This window comes from Schistocerca gregaria, chromosome 5 (genome assembly GCF_023897955.1).
Source record: "Schistocerca gregaria isolate iqSchGreg1 chromosome 5, iqSchGreg1.2, whole genome shotgun sequence".
Lineage (NCBI taxonomy): Eukaryota > Metazoa > Arthropoda > Insecta > Orthoptera > Acrididae > Schistocerca > Schistocerca gregaria.
In genome coordinates, this window is record NC_064924.1 from 389823407 (window position 1) to 389849700 (window position 26294).

The window sequence follows — 26294 nt, forward strand, 5'->3', positions numbered from 1 at the left end:
AACTTACAGAAAACACGAAGAAGCTGCTCCGGCTGCGACGCTAATGAATCCATACAATGATCCGAGATACACTGCCAAGGAATGTGGACTCAGACAGACGAGTGTCATTCACATCCTGTATCAACAGGATTTTCGTTCCTATTATCTGTCACGCACTAGAATACCGTGTTTTCGAATGTTGTAAAGAATTTTATCGTTCTGCCTTTGAACATATGAGAGATTGCTATTCGTTTATCCATGAAGCAACGTTTACTAACCACGCTGTATATAATTTTTCATAAATGCACTAATGAGCAGCCGAAAATCTACACTGGCTTCGTCGGGTGCAACATCAACCGCCGTGAAACGTAAACGTATGGTGTGGTGTCATAAAAAAATTACATAGTGGTACCTTACTTTATATCAGACGTTCTAAATAGACTTCCATTCGCATACTTCCCGACAAACATTCTGTCAGTTCTTCTAGCAGAGGTACGACTGGATATTCGTCAGTGTTTGTGGCTGCAACACACGGTTGTCCAGCCCACTAGTCAGATGTTGCAACGCAAATACTCAATGAGAACTTTCCTGGACGTTGGATGGGACGAAATTCTGTTGTCAAATGGCACTCTAGTCTCCCGATCTGACTCTTCTTGAGTTCTTTCTTTATGGAGTATTCAAAGATGCGGCCTATGACACCAAAAGATATATGTCGTCTAATCGCCAGTGCATAATCTACCATATCATCCACTGTAATTACATCTGCTCATCGTTCTTTCGAACGGCGATTGCAAATGTGCCTTTCAGTCCATGGTGAACAGTATAAACTCATGCTTAAGTAAAGGAAAAAGTAATTTTTTGGAAGACAAAATTTATGTTATATGAGTTGAGTGGTTACCAAGTCATTGTTAGCAAATTGTTTATTTCATTTACATGTGTACGAAATTGCATTTCAGTCTCAAATAAGTCGACAGCGTTTGTCGCACGCAGCAGATGGCCCTGTCATTATGCGCTTACATTCAGCGTGAAACGACGTTTCGTGAAGAAGAATATTTATTTTGGGATGTACAAGAGGCCACCAAAGTATTTTTAATAAGATGTTTAGTTCAACGAATGTATCCAATATGATATAATTTAGAGCAATGTAGGTAGAGACAGTTGTCCGACAGCATGTATCTTAGCTCTAACGGTAAGAACCACACAGCCGCATACAGGAAAAGGCACGTCTAATCTTCCTACTGACATTTGGATATTTAATACAGTAGTTGCTTTCGTGGCGTATACGACTTCTTTATTTTGAAAGAATGAACACTTGATTTCTGTGTTTCAGATCACGTAAATCTGAGAGGACACACAAATTAGAAATAATTTTCCTAAGCCCTTTGTGATACGCTAGATGTCATATTTACACATGGAACATTAGTAGGTGAACCTGCATCTAGGTATTAAGTTGACTGAAGGGGAAATCAAGCTTTATTTTCGTAGTGCAGGCCTACATTAAGGTACACAGCGACGCAGCCTGGTCGAGACGCCTGCTTGGCAGTATATGCACCGCAAATGCCGTTTCCAGCCACTATAATCTACATTATAGGACGTTTTTCGAATTTCTTACGACAAGTTTCAACGTCAATATTAACAAACGCTCTATTACAGTAATTGTCTTCTCAAGAGCTACCTAATGCAGTTATAACAAGTATAAGGAACCATTTTCTAAAAAAAGTATCTGCTTCAATATCTCCTCATACCAGTGGTAAAAATATTAACTAAACAAAAAAAGAAAAAGAGAAAATGTGCCCCTCGAGGCTCTAACGTTTCCCGAAAACCATTCATGAAATAAAAGATGTGTTACGTCTTACGAGACTCACTATGTAACTTACATCACACCCTAATAGCTGAAAGTGAGCTAGCTGCCAAACTTATTTCCCATTTAGCATTGTTTTAGCGATTTATTTTTTTATTTTATTTTTTTATTTTTTTTATTTTTTATTTTTTTATTTATTTTTATAAGCAATAAAGTTTGTTCTATTTTCTGATATTTTCAAGTTGTAGAAATTATGTTTTGAGTCCAAACGATGTAGAGTTAATTGTAAATTATCCTCTGTACTTTGTAAAATTATTTTGTCATCAGCTGGGAGTGTAGAGTTTAAATGTGTATTTCTGAGAACTAATATTATTCCTGGGTTAACTTCTTGTTTCCATTGTCTAACAATGTCGTCAATGTACATATTATATAAGAAGGGTGAGAGACAGCACCTTTGTCATTTCCTTTGTTAAGTGCTATTGGTTAAGTTCTCTCTTTGCCTGTATTAATTCAAATTTCGTTATTTAAATACAAACATCTTACCACTTATATTAAATGTTTAGGGTAACCTTGTCTTTCCATTATACTCCAGTGCAATAATCTCTCCTTGGTATAATTCATCATCTTATTCCTTGCCCTGGTCTTTTTCGTTAGTTTATTTTTCTTACTATTTTCTATACATAATCCCTGATAGTTTTTTATCCAACATTTTTTGTGTGTTACGTGGAATCGTGCAGAATCTTTCTCATGTTTGTTAAATTGTTTCATGAGTTTATAAAGCATCTAACGTCAGCAGCGAGAAATAAATCGACTGCTGACTGGTTCTGTCACACAGCTACCACTCTGATACATTTGTGGCAAACATGTACTGCAAAAGCAGCAGCGGACAGTCTCAGACTTTCCAGAATGAGATTTTCACTCTGCAGCGGAGTGTGCGCTGATATGAAACTTCCTGGCAGATTAAAACTGTGTGCCCGACCGAGACTCGAACTCGGGAACTTTGCCTTTCGCGGGCAAGTGCTCTACCAACTGAGCTACCGAAGCACGACTCACGTCCGGTACTCACAGCTTTACTTCTGCCAGTATCCGTCTCCAACCTTCCAAACTTTACAGAAGCTCTTCTGCGAACCTTGCAGAACTAGCACTCCTGAAAGAAAGGATACTGCGGAGACATGGCTTAGCCACAGCCTGGGGGATGTTTCCAGAATGAGATTTTCACTCTGCAGCGGAGTGTGCGCTGATATGAAACTTCCTGGCAGATTAAAACTGTGTGCCCGACCGAGACTCGAACTCGGGACCTTTGCCTTTTAGTCTCAGACTTTGTCTAAGAAATGTATCTAGCGTTCATTGGCCTAAAGGATGGGGATCAGGACATGTCATCGGAAGTGTTCAAGTTGTGAGGAAGGATCGCTGTTTCTTATGCAAATGAGGCACTCGTACAAAAGACCGGCAACGGTCTCAAAAATCTGGCCACTTTGGGCTTTGCAAGCCGTTACCACTTGACAGAGACTACAGAAAATTTTATTAATGCTCAGTATTTATACATAAATGTTTTAGTTTAAAGCGGATAAACGGCGACTGTGTCTCTAGAAATCGCTGGACAGCGGACTGTTACGAAGTCCTGTTACACTGAAATTGCGTGCTGAGGTAGAACTCGAGCGTTGAATCTTCTTCCTCTGTACAACGCAGGCCAGATTCTGTATGCAATTCTACTCTGCCATACGTTCAGAAAAAATGATCATCCAATTCCAGATTAAAAGGTACATTTCAGTTTATAGTAATTTGTCGTACAGACTTACAGGACACTAGTGACGTGGCAAACAGTGTGTATACAGTCCTTTCCTACGTTCAGTACCAGACGGGCCCTCGTCATTGCCAAACAAAGAGCTGTGTGTTATCATCTCTCAGTAAACCGATGCGACGCACTGAACTGTAAACGATTTCATGTGTTACACAAACAAACGAAAGTTTTATTCCAAATCGCCACGCTCTATTTATTTCCATGGTCGTCATTATTTATTCGAAACGGAATTGGTGCTTCTCTTGGAAATAAACAAACAATACCCTAGTTTCCATTAACGATAAAGCGTTTGCAGTCGGATTGCTCTGGATTACGGGAAAAACTGTTTATCAGTAAAATATTTTTCATGCTCGGTTCATCCGATAGTTTGATTTAAACACAGTCTATTAATCACTAAATGTGTTCACACATCAGCAATTATAGTAGTAGTTTGAGCGAAATGAAAGAAAAGAGTATAATATTCAAGACAAGCAATATGATGTAAGTGTGGTATTGAAGTCAAGGTAATTTTCTGCAGTGAATGCAGATCTGATTTACAGAACATAAAATCCCATCTGAGGCCTGCGATCATTTTTATGTTAACAATTGGCAACCAATGCTGTACAATCGCAATAAAGTCATGAGATGTTCTACTGACTCTTTTATTACAACATGTTACGCGTTTTGGGATTACAACCATCTTCAGACATCACAAACTTCAACTCCTTCCTGACCAACCAGGCGTACGCCCTTGACAACTCATAGAAAGTGTCCATTAACATATGACTATAACTGCGACATTGTTTCAAGGCTGCTTCTCCGGCAGTTATAGTCATATGTTATTGGACACTTTCTTCAAGTTGTCAAAGGTGTACGCCTGGTTCGTTTGAAAGAAGTAGAAGTTTGTGATGTCTGAAGATAGATGTACAGCATTTCTTGGCAATTATTGAGTGCAGAATTATTCTATTATTTTTATATGCAACAAAGTACCACTTTTCACCAACTACTTTTATAGTGTGACCTGCTAACGAAAGAATCTTGCAAGCGTGAATCTGATGATTCAAGGTGGCACCGTGCTTAAATAGACTCAAGTGAGTAACTGACATCTTAAGTTTATTGAACATAGATATTTAGGAGATTGCTGAATGGCAAAACCTGTAGCTCGAGACGTTAAATATGCTACGAGTAACATAACTTAAGCTGTAAAATCAATTATGTCTGTTGCAGATATCCCCGTCTGACGTAAGTCAACCGAGACATTCTTTGCCTGATCCAGCAGACTGTAAGTTGAAATATTTGCACAAAATTTTTTACACTATTTAAATGTTTATTTATATAATACTAGAGTCGTTTTGAATAAAATATTGTTTATCGGTTTGAAACAACGGACATGTAATTATTGCAACCAAATTCCGGTTTCATGCTTCTACACCTGGTACACTGGGCAAAACTACAGGAAATTTCTGATTCGACTGCACGAAATCCAACATACAGTGCATCTAATTATCCCCGTTACTTACCCCCTGAACAGACAACTATTTATGCATGCATATGTATTCATTATTAATACAAACGATGAGTCAGATGTTTTGTTCTTCGATCTGCATGTGGGCATATCTCGAGAATAAGCTGACGTTCGTGCGTGAAGTGATGTGGACTCTCAATATTTGGCTGTTAAATACGTGCCTCTGTTTAAATTACACTCCTGGAAATTGAAATAAGAACACCGTGAATTCATTGTCCCAGGAAGGGGAAACTTTATTGACACATTCCTGGGGTCAGATACATCACATGATCACACTGACAGAACCACAGGCACATAGACACAGGCAACAGAGCACGCACAATGTCGGCACTAGTACAGTGTATATCCACATTTCGCAGCAATGCAGGCTGCTATTCTCCCATGGAGACGATCGTAGAGATGCTGGATGTAGTCCTGTGGAATGGCTTGCCATGCCATTTCCACTTGGCGCCTCAGTTGGACCAGCGTTCGTGCTGGATGTGCAGACCCCGTGAGACGACACTTCATCCAGTCCCAAACATGCTCAATGGGGGACAGATCCGGAGATCTTGCTGGCCAGGGTAGTTGACTTACACCTTCTAGAGCACGTTGGGTGGCACGGGATACATGCGGACGTGCATTGTCCTGTTGGAACAGCAAGTTCCCTTGCCGGTCTAGGAATGGTAGAACGATGGGTTCGATGACGGTTTGGATGTACTGTGCACTATTCAGTGTCCCCTCGACGATCACTAGAGGTGTACTGCCAGTGTAGGAGATCGCTCCCCACACCATGATGCCGGGTGTTGGCCCTGTGTGCCTCGGTCGTATGCAGTCCTGATTGTGGCGCTCACCTGCACGGCGCCAAACACGCATACGACCATCATTGGCACCAAGGCAGAAGCGACTCTCATCGCTGAAGACGACACGTCTCCATTCGTCCCTCCATTCACGCCTGTCGCGACACCACTGGAGGCGGGTTGCACGATGTTGGGGCGTGAGCGGAAGACGGCCTAACGGTGTGCGGGACCGTAGCCCAGCTTCATGGAGCCGGTTGCGAATGGTCCTCGCCGATACCCCAGGAGCAACAGTGTCCCTAATTTGCTGGGAAGTGGCGGTGCGGTCCCCTACGGCACTGCGTAGGATCCTACGGTCTTGGCTTGCATCCGTGCGTCGCTGCGGTCCGGTCCCAGGTCGACGGGCACGTGCACCTTCCGCCGACCACTGGCGACAACATCGATGTACTGTGGAGACCTCACGCCCCACGTGTTGAGCAATTCGGCGGTACGTCCACCCGGCCTCCCGCATGCCCACTATACGCCCTCGCTCAAAGTCCGTCAACTGCACATACGGTTCAAGTCCACGCTGTGGCGGCATGCTACCAGTGTTAAAGACTGCGATGGAGCTCCGTATGCCACGGCAAACTGGCTGACACTGACGGCGGCGGTGCTCAAAAGCTGCGCAGCTAGCGCCATTCGACGGCCGACACCGCGGTTCCTGGTGTGTCCGCTGTGCCGTGCGTGTGATCATTGCTTGTACAGCCCTCTCGCAGTGTCCGGAGCAAGTATGGTGGGTCTGACACACCGGTGTCAATGTGTCCTTTTTTTCCATTTCCAGGAGTGTATATTGTGCTTGATTCTCCCACAAATATTGGAAACGGTCAGTTTCTTTTTGTACAGATCGCGTAGTACAAAATAGGCTTATTTTCTCTCCATCGACCACTATTTGCCATTTCAGAGTGACCGGATTGTCAATGTTACCCATCTTCAGATTATTTGTCGCTTTTACAAAGTAAATGGAATTATCGGTTCACTGTCATACACAATTACTCTGTAACTGCGACATGTGATCGGGAGATGGACGTCGTTGCTCACTTTCGGCCATTTTGAAATAAAAAACAGAGAACGATAGACAGAAAAGAAGATTGCTTTATATAAATAAGAACCGTTGATAGGTTCCCGCTCCAAATATGACCGCCTTTGAGAGATCATGTAGCGTTTATAGGTTATTCCACATGTTGGTTGGTAAATTGATTGGAATCTAAATGTAAGTACTAGGCTCTATCCTATATTAAATTGTGTGTTTTTGTATAGTTTTTCTTTAATAGGTTATATATTTCATTCTATTCGTGTTTGATATTCTATAGATTGCTTGAAAATGATTAAAAAGTCGAAATTGGCCAATAGCAAATAAACCGAAAATTGTGCATCCGATATAGATAAAGTTTTTCTTTCGAAAGTTGTTGCACAGTTATCTTCAACTTTTGCACTTTCTAGCATTCAACTGGGATGTACTAGTCTTATAAAAACATGTCTGTAGATCTGTTAAAAACCAATTCCTAAAATATCCACTGTCTGGTAGCCATCCCGCAATACAATAGATGCTGACTCTTATATCTTGGCCATAGATCTGACAGGTAATTATACCTATATCCACATACTGATGTAATTTATCAATTCCTTTCATCATTCTGGTCTGTTATTGAGCCGTCGTTGGCTCGGATCGAACCATTTAGTACCAAAGATCATTGTATAGCGTGACTTGGGAGCTTTTTCTCTGACCGCAGGAGGGCAGTGCGGCCCATCCTACGAGAAAAGTGTGTGAGCCCTCCACCGGGCACAGGCTCTGAAAGTTACTGCGCCTAGACGCAGTAACGCATGCGCAGTCTGCGACCGTTGCTAGTCGGGCACTAAACTTAATTCAGAATAATCTCCATTGCTAGTTATACATTTCTCCCACATGTTCGGCAGGCTATGAATGCCACTCCGAAAAACCAGTTCTTTTGAAGCGAACTGGTCAGCGATCCATTTTCGTACATTTTCATACCGATTGAAGCGTTGTTCAGCGAATAATGTGCATGCCCTAGTATTTAACAACTGAACGTCTCGATCGTTTCCCTGACCCGTTGTGCTGTTTGTGAGGAGGCGTTATCATAGAGCAATATATCTTTGTGTTGGCTTTTTCCGTATTCCGGTCGTTTTTCAGGTAATGCTCGATATAAATCGTAAATTTGCTGTCGGTAGCGAACAGTGTTAACGGTTTCACCAGATTTTAGCAGCTCATACCAGATGACGCCCTTCTGATCCTACCACAGAACATTGTCTTATTTCCAAAGCGATTTGATCTTGCAGTGGATGTCGATAGTATGTAGGGTTCACACGATTTACGACGCATCTCAAAATAAATCCATTTTTCATCACTTGACACTATTCGGTGGAGAAACAACTTTGTTTTCTATCTGACGAGCAGAATTTCAAAAGTGGTCTTTCGATTTACTTCCTGTCTTTCATTCAATTCATGCGGAACCACTTGTCCCCGCTTCCTGCACCTTTTCCATAGCTTTCGACTGAAGAGAAACGGATTTTTGCGTCACATTCAATTGTTCCGCGAGTTCCTTTTTAGTCTTAGTACCATCTTCATCCAATAGGGCCTGAAATTCGTTCACTTCAAACTTTTTCGGTGGGGTCCCGCGATCGTCGTTTCTCACGTCAAAATCACCAATTTTGAGTTTCTTGAACCACTCGAAACACCGTGTTTTGCAAGAGTATGGTCGCCGAAAGTTTCTACAAGCACTCTTCAAATGATATCAGAAAACCAATGCTGTCCGCAAATCGTAGTTCGTAGGCACAAGGTTTGAAACAGATACCGATGTATGGACACTTGGGTTACTGTGTGTTGACATTCGTCGTCAGCCGTTTCAGGAAGCACATGGCATTTCAGACGCGGTCTCACGGGCCCTACACTGGCGGCTAGCGCCATCTATAGGGAAATTCCGGTTTCATACTTCACACCTGGTATATCATTACCTAACCGTCACATTCCAATTTATCTGTTCTTTCTTTATTTAATGCCTCTCTTTCATGGGTTGTGTGTCTTTTCATTATTGTTTTTGATTGAAGATGCAATTTTGACTTTCGTATGTTTAAAAGTTTCCGCTACTTTGCTTGGAATGTTACCATAACATGGGAGAACTGCGAAAACAGATTTAGTGTGTAACCATTTCTCCCTCTCTATTAATGTCGCTGATGACTGGCTTTTGCTGTATTTTTTGCTTTTTATTGTAGATTTATTTAATCACTTGTTCTTCAATATCATTCACTTTCGCTAAATTTTCAAGGATTGCTATTTCTTTGTTAATCTCTTCTTCTTGAAGCTGGAAATTTATTATTTCCCTTACCATTGCGTGAAAGTATGCATTTTTATGGGTTGCTGCGTGGTATGATCTGTTACTTACAAATGTGTGTGCAGATGTTACTTTCCAAAAAATTCCAAATTTTTGCTCTGAATCCCTTCACCTTTATTGTTGTATCCTAATATTCCATAAAGTTATTTACTTCTGCTGAATCTGATTTCATCATGTATACTATTTATCTGCAATTGTATAATAGGACTGACCTCTTGTGTACTCATAGAGCGAGATGACACCGGACGAAAACCTTAATTAAGGCTCCGAGGGGAGAGCTCATTAGGACCATTAAGTAATGAAAATTGTAATATACTTAGTGGGTTTCCATAGCTCTTCAAAGATATTACGGCACAGCAGAATGTAGACTCAAAGTAAAAATACATTAAGAAAACGACAGAGAAGGGGGAGGTGATTAAGCCTTAGTGTTTAAAGGGAAGTGTATTGTGTTGCGGCCTTGGGAATAGAGGTGAGAAGAACTTACTGCCGCCTTGTTTTGTTTCTTTAGTGTTAAAACATTGTCACTAAACATCGTCGGGCGATAATTTGGGAGCCTTCACAACGCATATGAAGATTAGAGAGATTTTCGTTCGGAGAGGGGTGGCAGACGGATTAAGACATTAATGTGGGGGTGTAAAATTTGCGGTATTTGCAAACCCACATTAAATACACAGCAAGGGAATCTGTCAACTGATACGGTTAGTGAAACTATTCAGAAATTATATGTGGATTACCTGGATCCTTTTGCGCTGTCCGGTGAGCGTAACCGTTGCGTCGTCTTCTGCGTAGATGCTTTTACAAGTTTTGCTAATGGTCCCTACTCGTAGTATTGCCTCGCAAGTATCATCATGTGCTTGCAAGGGATATTTGGGACCTTTAGCTCTGGCAGCGCTTTAATTACTGATAATGCTACAGCGTTGAAATCTACTTCTTGGATGTGGGCGTGGCTCCCAGCAATACTGTGCCATATTACCCGAACCTCTCCCTAGAAGAACGTCTGAGCCTAAATTTGCGGGCGGCTTTGACTGCGTTCCATGAGAGTGATTAAAAGAGACCTATTGTAAGTTGTGGTTGGGTCACGCCTTTCATACTGCGGTGCACTGAGCGTACAGGGCAATTCCTGCCAATCTTCTGTTTGTCTTTAAATCCAACTTCCCTCTTGCCAATCTAAAGTCATTAAACGACTGCTCCCGGACAAGGTGGATGCTGCACAGTTCCGTGCTATTTGGAAGCACGCTCGAGGTTATCTAAAATTGGCTCAGGAAAAGATGAAGAGGCGTTATAAGGTTGAATGACTGATCTCACTGCATCCATGGTATCGGATTAGGATGAATCTTCTTGGTGCGATAAGCAACAGTGCCGACAAATTTATGGAACATATCTTGTCCAGGGTTTTTGAATCTGCTCATATTCTACAATTTGTGACCCCGGTCGCCTTGTTGATAATAAACTCCCAAACTAATGGGATTATCAGAACACGTACAACACAGGTTAAACCATCTGCTGAAAGCAATGCACCTCAGTAAATACTGATCAGCCTAGTTTACACGACGACATTGGGTTGCGCCACTCGTTGCGTGGATTGAGTTGCGCGAAATTGGTTTTATCTATGACTAGACACGGGACACCAGTATACACTTCAGTTTCGTCGTTCTGTCGGTCTCTGAGTCGTGTCTGAAATGAAAGTTTTGGCAGCTCTACGTCGCACGAGTTGTGGTGAGGTTAAGGCTTGTTGCATGGAATCGCTGCATAAGAAAAGAATAAGAAACGTTTTTCGATTCGTGACTGGGTGAAGAAAAGACGTCAGATCGGTTGCTCAGCAGCCTTGCTGAAATAATTTATAACGGAAGATCGAAGTAGTTCTTTTAATTATCTTAGAATATCACCAGACCTCGTGACGCTTCTTCTAAATAGAGTTAATTATGTGATAAGGAATAAAGGTACTGTAATGCATGAAGCACTGTCGCCAGAACTGAAATTACATATCACATCGGGTGAATTACAATCGAGAACACTGTGCATGCTATATGATGCGATTTGAGTTGGTGATGACGCTTTTTCATTAACACCAATAATTATTTACATGAACAGTAATAATTATTAACAGCAGTAATTATTCGAAGCAGGCCGCATTAACAAGAGAATGGTTTGCACAAACTCCTCTCTTGAAGAGAGATCTTTACATTGGCAATATTTCAAAATCTAACATATGTGAATGTGGGGCACTGGAGCGACGTTTTGAATAGATGAATACTGAATAAAGAATGCAGCTTCTTGAATTTGTATAGCCTTCCCTCCTGTCAACAATATTTCTTAACAAAGAGTTGGCCAAATAGAACGATGGGATTTTAGTCTTGTAGACGAGAGCATTGCCATAGCTAGAATTACACTTGCTTGTATTTTTCTTAATTCAGTTGTATATCTGCTCCTACCTCAATAAATTTTGCTCTGCAGCTCTGATATTGTCAATCCATCTATGTTATGATCGCACATGACGGTCTCAGCTGCGCAATATATTGTTTATTTTTGTAATCAGCATCACTGAATTCCCACAAACACCTATGCAAAGCATAGATACCCAAAACATCATTCTCCGTTCACCACTTCATATTTCAGTTTCTCTACACGCTATGAACACGCATAACCTCACAAGTCATGCAACTAGCGTCGCCAAAGTTGGAACACGCAGAAAGTGTTTAGTTTCACCGACGAGTTGGGCAAACGCGCGACACGCATGCGCAGTGGCCGGTAGCGCAGTTGCCTGCAACCTAGTGTCGACGTATTAACTAGGCTTTACCCTGTGAACCTAGCTGTAGTGTTTGTGTGAATCTTTCAGAAATAACTTGAATCCCTTCCGCACTCTTGGTAACTGAGCAATTTTAGGGTTTGGTCTAGGTATTTTTATAAAAATACTGAATGTCAAAGTATATGAAGTATTGGTTTTTAATTTATGGTGATTTGTGGGAACAGCTGTTGCGTGAGGTACTAATGCACAAGTGTGAGTTTTTCGCTACATCCCGTCTGCCACCTCCACTCCAACCCTCTCCTCCCTCCCACAGCCTTCAGTCTCGGTGGGGGAGTGTGTGCCGACACAAAGGTCGCCAGTGTCCCGACGCATCTGGACTCCCGTTGGCGCTGCAGGCCGGTGCTGTGGGCAGCGCGACTGTGGCGCCTCTTAAACAACGCCAGGTGTCATCTGCAGCGGAGTGACAATACCAGAGGCACACACATTTCGCTTTTGACCTGTCCGCGTCTGCCTGTTACAGCCGCCGCACGTTATCGGCAGAACGGGCAGGATGCTTTACTGCCGTCCAAGCCGAACTGCATGCAGCTCAAACAGGCTAAAGGAGCCTTGCTGGCTTGCCAGTCTTCTGCAGTGCTACGCTGCGCACCAGTTAATTCAATTTTTGGCTAGGGTTCTGAAGTCGATGAAAAGTTTTTTTTTTTTTTTTTACCAGAACATCTAAAATAGAGTCTCGATAAAAATATATTCATTTTGTGACACTGCAGGTCAGAAAACGGTAGATTTTATTTGTCCTTTCTTCTTATTCGGCGTATTTATCTCTTATGATTTTCTATGCGACACACCCTATTTCGACTAGTGCTGGCTATTCTGAATTTGAGCCATCGTCAGGCCGTCCTTGTTACGTGTTTTATGTAATAAGCAAAACCATCTCGGAAAGTCTAGATCCTTTGCACGTAAGACCCTGACGTTTTCTACAATACTGCCTCTAGATTTCTAAAATACTGCATCTCCAACTAATGTTAGGCTTTTTAAGTCCAGTTTTTGTAACATTAGTGTGTTCCAGTCAAACACGACTCCAGTGAAATCAGTTTTAATTAATTTTCCAATGTGTGCATTTCGGGTTCGGTTAATACAATCTAAGTGAACAAAATAGTTAATTGTAAATTCGCCAAATGCATTTTACCAAAAGTGAAGTTCGTTATTCATATTATTTTCATCTACAAAGTATATGTCTGCAAAAAGCAGCTTTTTTCCATACTAAGCTTTCTTCCCGCTACGTTGCATACCACCGGAATGTGGTTTTTAATATCCATCGATCCATAATTTTTCCTATGTCAGTCAATGTTTGCGCTAAATTCATGAAGCCTAATACTGCTAAATGGCCTCGAGACCTTAGCACACATTTTCACAGCAAGTTTTTGTTCTCTTTCAAAATATTTCGGGAGTGACGAAACTAATGGTCAAATTTACAAACAGAATGTGGTTTTTAATATCCATCGATCCATAATTTTTCCTATGTCAGTCAATGTTTGCGCTAAATTCATAAAGTCTAATACTGCTAAATGGCCTCGAAAACTTAGCACACATTCCCACAGCAAGTTTTTGTTCTCTTTCAAAATATTTCGAGAGTGACGAAACTAATGGTCAAATTTACAAACACGTTGTAACATACCAGAGTTCCCTGAGTTTTAGTAAATTTTTACTCATTTCCATTGCGAGACACGTACCGATTTATTTGAAGCCGCTGCATAAACACACCACAACTTTTCCTCTGCTGGACTTGGGATATGTTACGTGACTGCTACATATTCCCCGTTCTTAGTTTCTACTAATTCCCCTTGGTTTTGTTCATTTTGCTGCTCCCACCATTATGATTAAAAAACTATACTGAAGCTACCTTCGCAAACATGTACGTGGCTGTTCGCGGTGGGTAAATAGCACAACCTGTTGTCAGGTGCAGCAAACTGAACAGCTCTTGTCAAACAACTTTCGCGCTTGCACGCGTTCGTCGTTCAATACCTCGCACGATATTTCAACTGGGCAGTTACCAGTCATCTTCAGGTGAGCCTTCGCAGACTGGCGAATACTACACTGCACTGCACTGCACTGCAAATCTCTGGTTACATCTACCAGGAGGGAGACAGGCTAAGCAGCGAAGCTGCTGTTCCTGTATGGACCTCTAGAACTATAGTAGGGCCTCACGCTTAGGATTGGCCTATGGGAGCGGCCGCGTGGGGGCGGACGCTGCGTCAAAAGCGTCATAGAGGCTGCGGGAGAAACTACTCCCGCAGCAGATCAGGCCAACGCGAGGGGGCGTGCGGAGGACTTGGTGTCCCAGTCCGCGTATAAGACGACTGCCAGAGTGTTCCGCAGAGGCATAGAACATCCTGGCGGACTGCCTGAAGCGATCCCGCAGCAACGGGACGCCAGCTTCCTCATGAAGGAGCCGTGTGGAGTAACGAGGCGGCTTGTGTAGAGCGAGTCGCAGCGCCCGATTCTGGACACGATGGAGCATCGCAACGTGCGTTGGAGCGGCATTCCCCCACACAACAGCGGCGTACTCGAGTACCGGCCGGATGAGGGCCAAGTACACGGTCAGGCCATGCCGAGGGGGGAGCGTGGATGAGGGGTTCAGCAGTGGGTAGAGCGCCCGGAGACGCCCAATCGCCCGCCCCCTGATGTCGCGGATGTGCGGCAGCCAGGTGAGATGCCTGTCAAGCGTCACACCGAGGTATGTGCCGGTCGGTGACCACGGGATGGGGCCTCCCGAGATCGAGACAGGCGGCAGGTCAGGAGGCAGCCGTCTCCGAGTGAAGACGACCGCATGGCTCTTGGCGGCGTTAAACTTCAGTCGCCACTTGGTGACTGGCGAATACGTCCTCCGTTCCGCAATATATAGCGCGCTGTAACTATTCTGCGCATGCGTCGAAAACTTGATAGATGAACCGCACTGCCCGCCGGCAGCGCCCTCGCTGGTGGAATAGCGGACCTCAGTCACCCTCTGCGTTGCTGTTTGCCGCGGCCGTCGGCGCACTCTGTCGTCTTCAATGAGATGGGATTTCAGGCACTGTCCAGCTGGTAGCCACTGTCACGGTTCAACAGATTTTGCGCCAGGCGTATTTCTACGGATTCTTTAATACTGGAGTCCCAGAAAAATGTTGCTGTGGACAAAATCATTGTTTTCTCATACTCCATTGAACGTCCAGTGGAAATACAATGCTCAGCAATAGTGGACTTGCCCGGCTGCAAAAGGTGGGTGTAACGTTGATGTTCAAAGCAGCGTTCTTTCATGGTGCGTGTGGTTTGACTTGTGTAAGCCATACTACATTGGCACGGTATCTTGTAAATTCTAGCCTTTCGTAGTAACAGATTATCCTTGAATCAGCTGCCTTGAAACCAACAGTTTCTTGGAGGTATGTGGATGATACTTTCATAGTGTAGCCTCATGAAGAAGACAAATTAATGGAGTTTCTACATCCCCTCAGCTCCATTCATAGCAACATCCGGTTCACCATGGAAATAGAGAAACATGGTTGTTTGCCTTTTTTGGATGTCCTTGTTCGAAGGAAGAATGATAGTTCCCTAAGGCATTCAGTTTATCGGAAGCACACTCATACTGATTTGTACCTGCAGGCATCGAGTTGCCATCACCAGTCGCAGACCAAAAGTGTGCTTAAAACACTTCTTTATAGAGTTCATACTGTCTCAGATCTAGATACCTTACCTCAAGAACTCGCCAAGCTAAAGACGGTATTCAGCGCAAATGTGTACTGTATCCGGCAGATTAACAGGGCACTAACAGTGAAAACTGAGAAGCAGGAAGTGGATAAAGAGGAGAACATGCCGGAACAATTTTTAGATTTTCTTCCTTTCGTGGGCAACGCTTCGTCTAAAACAACAAAAATTCTCAGAAAATTTCAGGTAAAAGTGGTTTAAGGCCTACCATCGAAGATTGCGAACCTTGTGGGGTCAGTAAAGGACAATCTGTTATTACGAAAGGCCGGAATTTACAGAACACCGTGCATATATATGTTATCACTTAAATAGGTCAAACCACACGCACTGTGAAAGAACGCTGCACGGAACATGAACGTTACACCCGCCTTTTGCAGCCAAGTAGGTCTGCTATTGCTGAACCTTGTATTACCACTGGACATTCAATGGAGTATGAGAAAACAATGATATTGTCCACAGCAACATTTTTCTGGGAGTCCGTTATTAAAGAATCCTTAGTAATACGCCTGTCGGAAAATCTGTTGAACCGTGGCAGCAGCTGCCAGCTGGACACTGCATGGAATCCCATCATCTCCACGATTCACTCAAATCGAAGAAGACAGAGTGCGCCGACGGCCGCGGAAAACAGCAACGTAGAGGGCGACTGAGATCCGCTATTCCACCAGCGAGGGCGCTGCCGGCGGGCACTGTGGTCCATCTATCAAGTTTTCGACGCACGCGCAGAATAATTACAGCGCGCTAAATATTGCGGAACGGAGGAAGTTTTCGCCTCCCCATCAACTTCGTTCGTCTCGTTGCTTCCTTCCTCTCCCATCGTCCCTCCTATGTGACTATCCACAATTCCAACTCCCGTACTTTCTATCCCTCTGCCGACGTACCCCAAGGTTCTGTCCTTTCCCCTCTTCTCTATCTCCTGTACACTGCTGATATGCCCAAACCTCCCCCACCTGTTCATCTTCTCCAGTTTACTGATTACACCGCCTTCCTAGCCCTTTATCCTATCCTTCAACGGTCCCAACGTACCCTCCAAACCCACCTTGACCATATCACCACTTGGTGCAATCACCGTATCCATCCCTCCAAGACCCAGGCGATCATCATAGGCCTTACTACCCGCTCCTTCCGCCTCCATGATTTCTACCTCACCATTTATGGACGTCCTATCCACCTCACTCCTACCCTCAAATACCTTGGCCTCACAGTCGACCGCCACCTCACCTGGCCTCCCCATCTCCTTACCATCCAAAACAAAGCTCACAACCGCCTCCACCTCCTGAAACTCCTGTCCGGCCAGATGTGGGGTCTGCATGCTTCCACCATCCTTCACACCTACAAATCCTTGATCCGCCCCATCCAAGAGGAAGCAGTCTCTTCATAGAAGGATATACGTTGAACATCAAGGAAAGGAAAAGAAGGGTAATGGAATGTAGTCGAATTAAGTCAGGCGATGGTGAGGGAATCAAATTAGGAAATGGGACACGCAAAGGAGCAGATTTGACTTGTTTTTCGTGTAATAAAATAAGTGTTGTTGGCCGAAATAGAGGGGATATAAATGTAGACGGGTAATGGCAATAACATCGTTTCCGAAGAAGAGAAATTTGTTGAAAACGACAATGGATTTAATTTTAGGAAGTCTTTCCACAAGAGTGTAGCCTTCAACGGAAGTGAAACATGGATGATGAGCGTTTCGCATGAAGAGAAAAGAAAGTTTTCAGATATAATACTATGCACAAATCATGAAAATTAGTTGGGTAGGTCGCGTAAGAAATGAGGAGGTAATGAGTAGGACTGTGCTTGAAGGACATTTGTGGTATAACTTGGCTAAAAGAAGGGATCGGATGATGGGGCATATCCTGATACACCCAGAAATCGCCTGTTTAATGTCCTGGTGAAAGTGTGTGTGTGTGTGTGGGGGGGGGGGGGGGTGAGGGCCTATAATGTGGGGGGGGGGGGGCGGGGGTAAAAATTTCTTATTGTGACGAAGAGACGAGTACAGTGGATGTGTTCAAAAGGATGTGGGTTGCCGAATTATTCGGAGATGAAGAGACTGCATAGGATGGAGTAACGTCGTGAGCTGTACCAAAACATTCTTCTGATTGCAGTCCACAACAACAACAATAAAGTGACGTTCAAGACGACTTAGATAAAAATTTCCAGTTGGCGTGATGGATGGCAGGTAGGAGGAAGAATGTTAGTTAATGCTGATGAGTAGGCAGAAGTAACGTTGATTTTCGTATACAGTATTACTAATGTCCTGCTTGAGACAGTCGTTTAAATATGTGGATGTAACGCTGCAGACCGATGTGAGGTGGACGAGCATGTGGGAACTGTGTTAGGGGAATGCGAATGGTCGACTTCGGTGTGTTGGGAGAATTATAGGAAAGAACGGTTCACCTGTAAAGGAGAATTCATATATACGGCTCGTGAGACCTATTGTTCAGCATTGCTTCAGTGTTTGCGATCCGTATCAGCTCGAATTAAAGGGAGATATTGAAGCAGTTCAGAGCTGAGCTGCTAGGTTTGTTACCGGGTAGTTCGAACAATACGTAAGTGTTTTGGAGATGCTTTGGGAACTCAAATGGGAATCCCTGGAGAGAAGGAACATTCTTTCCGAGAAACACTACTGAGGAAATTTAGAGAACGGCATTTGAGGCTGACGGCCGACCGACTCTGCTGCCGCCTAAATAAATTGCGCCTAAGGACCACGAAGATAAGACACGAGAAATTAAATAACTTACGGAGGCATACAGACTGTCGTTCCCTCCTCCCCCCCCCCCTCTCCCACTATTTGCGAGAGCAACAGGAAAGGGAATGATTAGTTCGTAGTGGTAAAAAGTACACTCCACCACGCACCGTACGGTAGCTTGAGGAGTATCCTTGTAGATGTAGAACGTGGCGAGAAAAGATTAACCTCTGATGTTAGAAGGCTACCTCAGAGTGTCCTATTTGGTTGCGCATGCAAAGCCTGCAGAATACTTCGGAATTTACAAATCTGCTTTCGGTACTCTCATCTGACCGTCAGCGCCGATAACACACAACGAGATTGGCAGCTGATTTACATTAACGCATGTGATACTGTAAGCAGGCTGTTTAGGTTTTTTTTATTGGTAACGCCACGTAGCGCTCTGTATGAAAATCACTGGCTGTGCTGTGTGCAGTCTGTGGCTGGTTCGCATTGTTGTTGGCTATTGTAGCGTTGGGCAGCTGGCTGTTAACAGCGCGCAGCGTTGCGCAGTTAGGGTCCGATGACCATAGCAGTCTGGTCCCTTCAATCCCCCAAACCAACCAACGTTGCGCAGTTGGAGGTGAGCCGCCAGCAGTGGTGGATGTGGGGAGTGAGATGGCGGAGTTTTGAGAGCGGATGTGATCTGGACAAATACAGTAAATTTTTAAGATTACATTGTTTGTTTCTATCGAAATCTTTCATTTGCCAACTATGCCTATCAGTAGTTACTGCCTTCAGCAGTTAGAATCTTTTATTTAGCTGGCAGTATTGGCGATCGCTGTATTGCAGTAGTTTGAGTAACGAAGATTTTTGTGAGGTAAGTGATTCATGAAAGGTATAGGTTATTGTTAGTCAGGGCCATCCTTTTGTAGGGATTATTAAAAGTCAAATTGCTTTGCGCTAAAAATATTGTGTGTCATTTTAGTGAATGTCTGGGTACGTTCAGTTTTACTTAGCTGTTTGAAAATCAAATAACGTAGGGGTTTATCAGCACAGACATTCATTAATTTTTCTAAGGGGACGTTACAATACGCATTCGGCAGAAATAGTCTATTTTGACGAAAAAGTCGGTCGTGTGAAACGATCTTAAGGTGGCAGTTCAGGGTGCCATAGGTGATTACATGAATGTGTGTCTTTGGGGATTAAGAAAATATGCGGACGAGGACAATCTAACAAGCATTGTTACGGATGGTGAAGGCATGATTAGTAAAGGTCAACTGTGATTTGGCATATAACAACCACTTTGTTATGATTTTCTTTTTAAGTCGCGATCATGTTCAATTATCGGACGCTCCACAAAATATGTCTTCAAGTGTTACTCTAATCTTCAAGTACAAGCACCGATTTACAAAATGCATGTTTGTGAGTAAAGAAAGGATTTTGCTCGGATAAAGTTTCCTGCAGTACAACTTCTAAAGTAAACTATATTAAATGTGTCTCCTTCGGATGTAGGCATGTCAGTGAATTTCCAAACTGTTTAACGTTCACCGAGGCGTTGATTAGATGATTGCCTTATAGTTACTAATACAGATAATTTTACTGACTATGAAATGTCTCTTTCCTAGCCACAAGATGAAGAATAAGGAACACTGGAGATATTGGCTTCAGATACTCCGTGGTATCACGTATCGATATTGCCCCACGGGCGACACAGCTGGCAGCGGTAATGCAAATTTCCGTCTGACGCCGGCAGTGGTCGCACAGGATCTGGCGGACCGAATGGTGCACGCGTCCAGCGGCCCGGAACTATGAGCGCACTGCACCGCAGCCATATAGGACGGCCGGCGACAGCTACTCGCCCACTTGCACTTCGAGCCTCTGAGCTACAACACCATCGTTCGTGCTTAGTACGGAGGACCTTGTACTAAATGGCTTTGATATTACTGGACTCTGCTTCTCGCCGCGTTATTTGTAATGAGCCTTTGTACACAGAAGACATACAAGTTAAGTGAGTCTTATTTGCTGTGTTATTTCGTTCGCTAGTCATTTCTGCTCTTGTCCAGCTTTCCTACGATGACAATTGCCGCACAATTCTTCAGCCCACCCCTCCTTACCATTCTGTACGAAGTCGTACACGAAATACTCTACTTCCTTTGTAGAAATACAATAGTCATCAGAACAATAGGACGAGCCAAAAAACAAAATAGGATGAAGTTGCTTCCGTTGTGGAAGACGATTTCACAGTGTAACAGCAATCATGTGTAACGTATTTAAAAGTTCGGTATGTAAGGAACATGTAGTTACATTGATCACTGGTCTGGAGTGCAGGCCGGTCGAAGTTACCGTGCGGTTCTAGGCGCTGCAGTGTGGAACCGCGAGACCACTAAGGTCGCAGGTTCGAATCCCGCCTCGGGCATGGATGTGTGTGATGTCCTTAGGTTAGTTAGGTTTAACTAGTTCTAGGGGACTAATGACCTCAGAAGTTGGGTCCGATAGTGCTCAGAGCCATTTGAACCATTTTTGAACCTGGAGTGCGGAAATGGAGACGCATTGATCAGCGGGAGTAGCTTTCAGTACGCAGGATGAACCACAATCTCACCAATAATCTTTCAGAAGTGGCAATATGGACTTAAACAAGGAACAAAGTCTATTTAACATGTGCTGTTAAAAGCTTACGGTAAGAGCTATGATAACTTGTTAGACTTCGCTGTATCTATAAGAACTTGGTCAGTAAAAGAGGTATGTTTCAGCACACTTTACAGCCCATGTTACTTGACATTTTTTTCTTGTTTTGGTCTATACTACGTTCTCGCAAACCATGGAAATTTAAAGAGCTTGCACTATAAGAGATATGTTTTACAGTATCGAAGATGAACAGGTGATCATAGCTCATAAGGCATGCATTTTAGAGCCCATGTTTACCGATTTCTTTTTCTTATTTGGATCAGTACTACCACCTCTCAAAATATGTCGGTCGAGTTCTGGTTCACCCTGTATAAAGGGTGATTCAACTGTCCCTACCGATGTAGTTTTATGCAACCTGTAACAGTTGATGTGGCCTTCGCAAGCCACGCGCAAGGTTCTCATATTATCTCGCTCACTACGAGCATACCACTAGACCCACAGAAAAAATGAACACAATGTTTTAATTGGAAAATCATGTAGTTAATTTTGTACTGGGATAAGTTTTCTCTGAAGGCCATGTTTTCGAGTTCTTCAAGAAAAAAGTATAGAAGTGATCTTCGAACGCACCTCCATCCCCACACTCATCTCTCACCAGTCAGGTTTTCTTGTACGTCGTTCGTGGCACTCCCTCCTATCACTGAACAAAAATTGCCTACTACACGAACTGTTCCCGATATTCTAGCTTTTTTGGTCTCTATTCTAAGGGCTATTACGCCACCAGCACAGTCAGCTACTTCTTTAACATTATTAGTCTAAATGCACCGGTGAGGGTAATGAATGAAAAATGAATTTCATAAACGTTACGCTAAGACTAATTCTGTAGTCATTCTAACATTCATGGTCGTGTCAGTTTGTTCTATCGTGTCTCCCTACCACTTTCGCGCAACGACACTCTGAGCGTGTTTTTTTGGGAATTGACTAGTTTGAACCTGGGACCTGTTGCTGGTAAGGAGACGCCAGACCACACATGGCATGTAGAATTCAGAAAAGTGCAGTGAGACTAGCGATGATATAACCAAATACTTAATGATTTCAGCGTCAGCTCCACTGCATTCCCTATAAAATAATCTTAATACTAACTAAATTTAGTGGAAGGGGTTCAAGGCTTTCCTATTTTTAGTTAGCTGGTAAAATAACGTCGAAAAAGCAGTTACGTTTACCATTGGAAATTTTAGTCTACTCACAAAACATTGTTTATAAATTGCACTATTGATAAAAGGAAATATTTTAATACAGGATGGTCAAAACCAACTGCGTTCAACAAAAATGTGAACGAATATTCCCTGAATGGGTTTTCAAGTTCTACAATGGATCGAAGGATGACCTATGCCAAATCTATAATCTGGGTTTAAATTAAGTTTCACAAAAGGGAAAAGTATCAAAATGGTCTACAGTGACCCTCAATTATCTTTAATTACTTATCTAACTTGTCGTAAATTACAGTGGCTGATGCGGCTTCTTAATAACTATATAACAGAAAAATCATCGCGTTTCAGATTTTTACTTCAAGTGGCAAATGTGAACACCATGAGCTTTAATTGACGATCGACACTAGTATTACGCAAAAGGGGGTGTAGCAGTTGAGAATTCTGCCGTTCTGAGTGAAGCTTTATGCGCTGTTATGTGGCATCGTGTGTATACATTACCTTGTCGGTGCTCGTCAGGGGGCGGCGGGCAGCACAGCTCCGCTCACCTCGGAAGCAACTCTCTCTATCTTCTCCTTACTACAATTTACCGAAGTTGGTTAAAAAAACTTGCCGTGTTTTCATCTGACCAATCAGGGTCTCAATGTTAACCTTAAGCTTCGCCTAAAAAAATTCTGTCTATCCAATGAGAAACGTTATACTTTTCGTGGTGGGGCAATGTTTTTTAAAGTTTGCAACGTAACAGAGACGCTAAAAAGTCTCACGCTAAAACCTGCAGCTGGTGTGGTCCTTTTAGCGTTATCGTGAGATCTATACTGTTCTTCTGGAGGTCTCTATCTTTTAACATGGGCTGGGGGGTGGTCCCAACGTAACAGAGACACGAAAAAGTCTCACGCTAAAACTTGCGGGTATTGTGGCCCTAGTGGTTAGCTGGCGACGTGGGTGTCCAGTCCGTCCCTTATCGTAGGGCATTCTAGCTTAACACGGTTCTGCTCTCGGCTTCTGTTCTCGTTTCTCCCCTCGGAACAACGTCGGTCACACGGTGGGAACGTATGACATGCCTTTAGGCATTCTTGTGTTAGTCTGTGGTATTCCATTTGCTCACTAGTTACTCGTATTACTTTGGTTGATTTAATGTCACGCTTTATTCGGTGCTATGTGACATACTACTGGATTTGCTTATCATGTCAGGGTTTTCACGGAAGGTGTTGGATTTGCCTGACACCTTACATCATTTCGACCCAAACTTAACAGCTATAAGCATATTAGCTCCGCAGTCAGAAATACTGACGAGTACAACAGTCTAACTATTTATTTTGTGCTGTTAAAATTCACAAAATCGTTAGGTAAAATTTACACAGATAACAGTTCTACAATCTGTACATGCTCGACAAGCCTGTTGCGTAATAAGGCCAGGCAGTGGAGACCAAAAAAAGTCGAACGTTGTATATAATTCGTGCAGTCGCAGATTTTTGTACTATGATAAGAGGGACTACTATGAAAAACATACTAGAAATCCTTATTTGTGGCTGTCGATTCGTTACAGGATCATTTAGTAATCGCGAAAGCGTTGCTGAGATGATAGATAAACTCCAGTGAGACGCTCAGTAGCTCTCAGTAACTCGGTACGGGCTTTTGTTAAAGTTTCGAGAACATACCTTGACCGAAGAGTCAAGCAGTATATTGCTCCCTCCTACGTATATCTCGCGAAGAGACCATGAGGATAAGATCAGAGACATTAGAGCCCACACAGAAGCATACCGACAATTCTTCTTTCCACGTACAATACGAGACTGGAATAGAAGGGAGAACGATAGAGGTACTTAGGGTACCCTCCGCCACACACCGTCAGGTGGCTTGCGGAGTATGGATGTAGATGTAGATGTAGATGTAGAGTGGCGCTAATAGCACCACTATAAGGATGCAAATCAAGTTTGCTTTGAATACACGCCGTAGCGCTTCTGAGCGTTTGTTACCTTTGAGACAGGTCGTGATGTTCATCAACAATTCCTTTAAGGACACAAAGACGCCGTGATCAACAGCTCACCGAATATGTATGAGGTGGTGTAGTAGGACTCGAGAAACTGGATGTTCCTTTTGATATGTTGCTGAAAGACGTGGCAGGAATGTAGCCACTGAACGTGATTGGTGGCAGCGGTGGTCGCGGTAATGTACGGTCGTAAGAAGACCAGGCGCTGGACAGTCACTTGGCACTACCAGAGGGAACACAACCGTGTTTGGCGTATGACTGGCCCATCGTGCGCATCTGCAGCACCGATCTAAGTATCAGCTGGCCCCACAGTGACACCACGAGCTGTTACAAATCGGTTTCTTCCATGAGAGTACCAGGCCAGGCATCTCGCAGCGTGCATTCCACTGACAGCACACCACCGCCATGTTTTGTTAAGTGATTTAAAAATGGTTCAAATGGCTCTATGGCACTATGGGACATAACATCTGAGGTCATCAGTCCCCTAGACTTAGGACTACTTAAACCACACACACATCCATACCTGAGGCAGGATTCGAACCTGCGACCGCGGAATTGGCCTGGCTGAAGTGCCTAGAACCGCTCGGCCACCTCGACCGGCAGTTCAGTGGTGCCAACCAGGATCTCATAGTAGGCCAGGGTGCAGACCTTTCGTATTCTCTAATGAAAGCTGCTTCTGCCTCGGTGCCAATGAGGGTCGTGGGTTTGTTAAAAGGTGGCCAGCTGAAGGACTGCAATCAACCTGTCTGATTGCTACACTTACTGAACCTACACCTGGAGTTATCGTCTGCTGCGCGATTTCGTGTGAGAGGGGGAGCACTCCCGAAGTTATACCACGCGCCCTAACTGCGCATTTGTATGTTAGTCTGCTGATTCGAACATTTGTGCTGCCAGTTACGGTCATAATTTAGGGCTGTTTCACAACACTACTGTTGTAACCTAACAAGTTCTACAGGTGTAGACATGTTGCCTTGGCCTGCTCTATCATTGTATCTGTCTCCAATGGACCACATATGGGACGTCATCGGACAACTGCAGGAGTGCCATCCACAAACAGCATTAATTATTTCTGCACTGACCGGGCAAGAGCAAAAGTCATGGAACTCCGTCCCACCAACTGACATCCGGCACCTATGTAACATTATGCATGCACGTTTGCATACTTGCAAATGGTTTTTATGCCAGTCTTTGATCACAATATCAATTCTTTTGACGATGACCGTTTTCAGTCAGTAATTACCATCCTCAGATCTTTTCTACACCATGTCCTGAAGTGATAATGCCGTAATGGCATCGTCAAAACATATATTCAGCACAGTATTGTCACCTAGATCTAAGGTGTAGAATAGACCACCTCGTCCATACTTGCATTCAACATAGTGCCCGATACACCGGTTATTAGTGTACCAGTATTTTACATTTGCTGTGGTTTACCTCGCGCTTATCTTAAACTGTGGTCTTCAAATGTTAATCACTTAAATGCGTTACCTACACAAATGTATTCCTGAAATTTAATTATTCTATAATATTTTTTATGTTTCGACTTTTTTTCGAGTTGATGTAGTTATTGGGTAGCGAGGGAGTGAGTATGAAAACCTCTCCCGTAGTTTTTGAGGGTCAGATATGTGAGCGCGTATTGAGAGTAATACGATGTCACTTTATGCAGGCTGCATAAAATGATATCGTATATATGGGGCTCATGGGATGCAGTGTTTAATCAAGTGCATAGCTTTTACGCTGTTCATACACTGAAGCGCGAAAGAAACAGTCGGTGCACGAGTCATGGGACACAGCACCTCCGAGATAACAATGATGTGGGGATTTTGCCCTGCGACCATTTCGCGAGTGTCCCATCAATAACAGGAATCCGGTAAAACATCAAATCTCCGACATCGCTGCGACTGGAAAAGGGTCCCGTAAGAACGAGAATAACGACGACTGAAAGAATCGTTCAACGTGACAGAAGTACAACCCTTCCCCAAATTGCTGCAGACTTCAATGCTGGCTCACCATCAAGCGTCAGCGTGCCAACCATTCAACGAAACATGATCGACATGAGCTTTCGGAGCCGATAAATAACTCGT

General features: G+C 43.5%; 1 protein-coding gene across 1 annotated transcript in view; it reads left to right on the top strand.

Annotated features, from left to right (window-relative positions):
• LOC126272493 (sex peptide receptor) overlaps positions 1-26294 on the top strand; it is a 3488090-nt gene that overhangs the window by 799164 nt on the left and 2662632 nt on the right. Inside the window, exon 4 of the mRNA XM_049975380.1 lies at positions 4788-4842. The gene's annotated coding sequence lies outside the window, so the exon portion shown is untranslated. The remainder of the gene's footprint in view (positions 1-4787; positions 4843-26294) is intronic.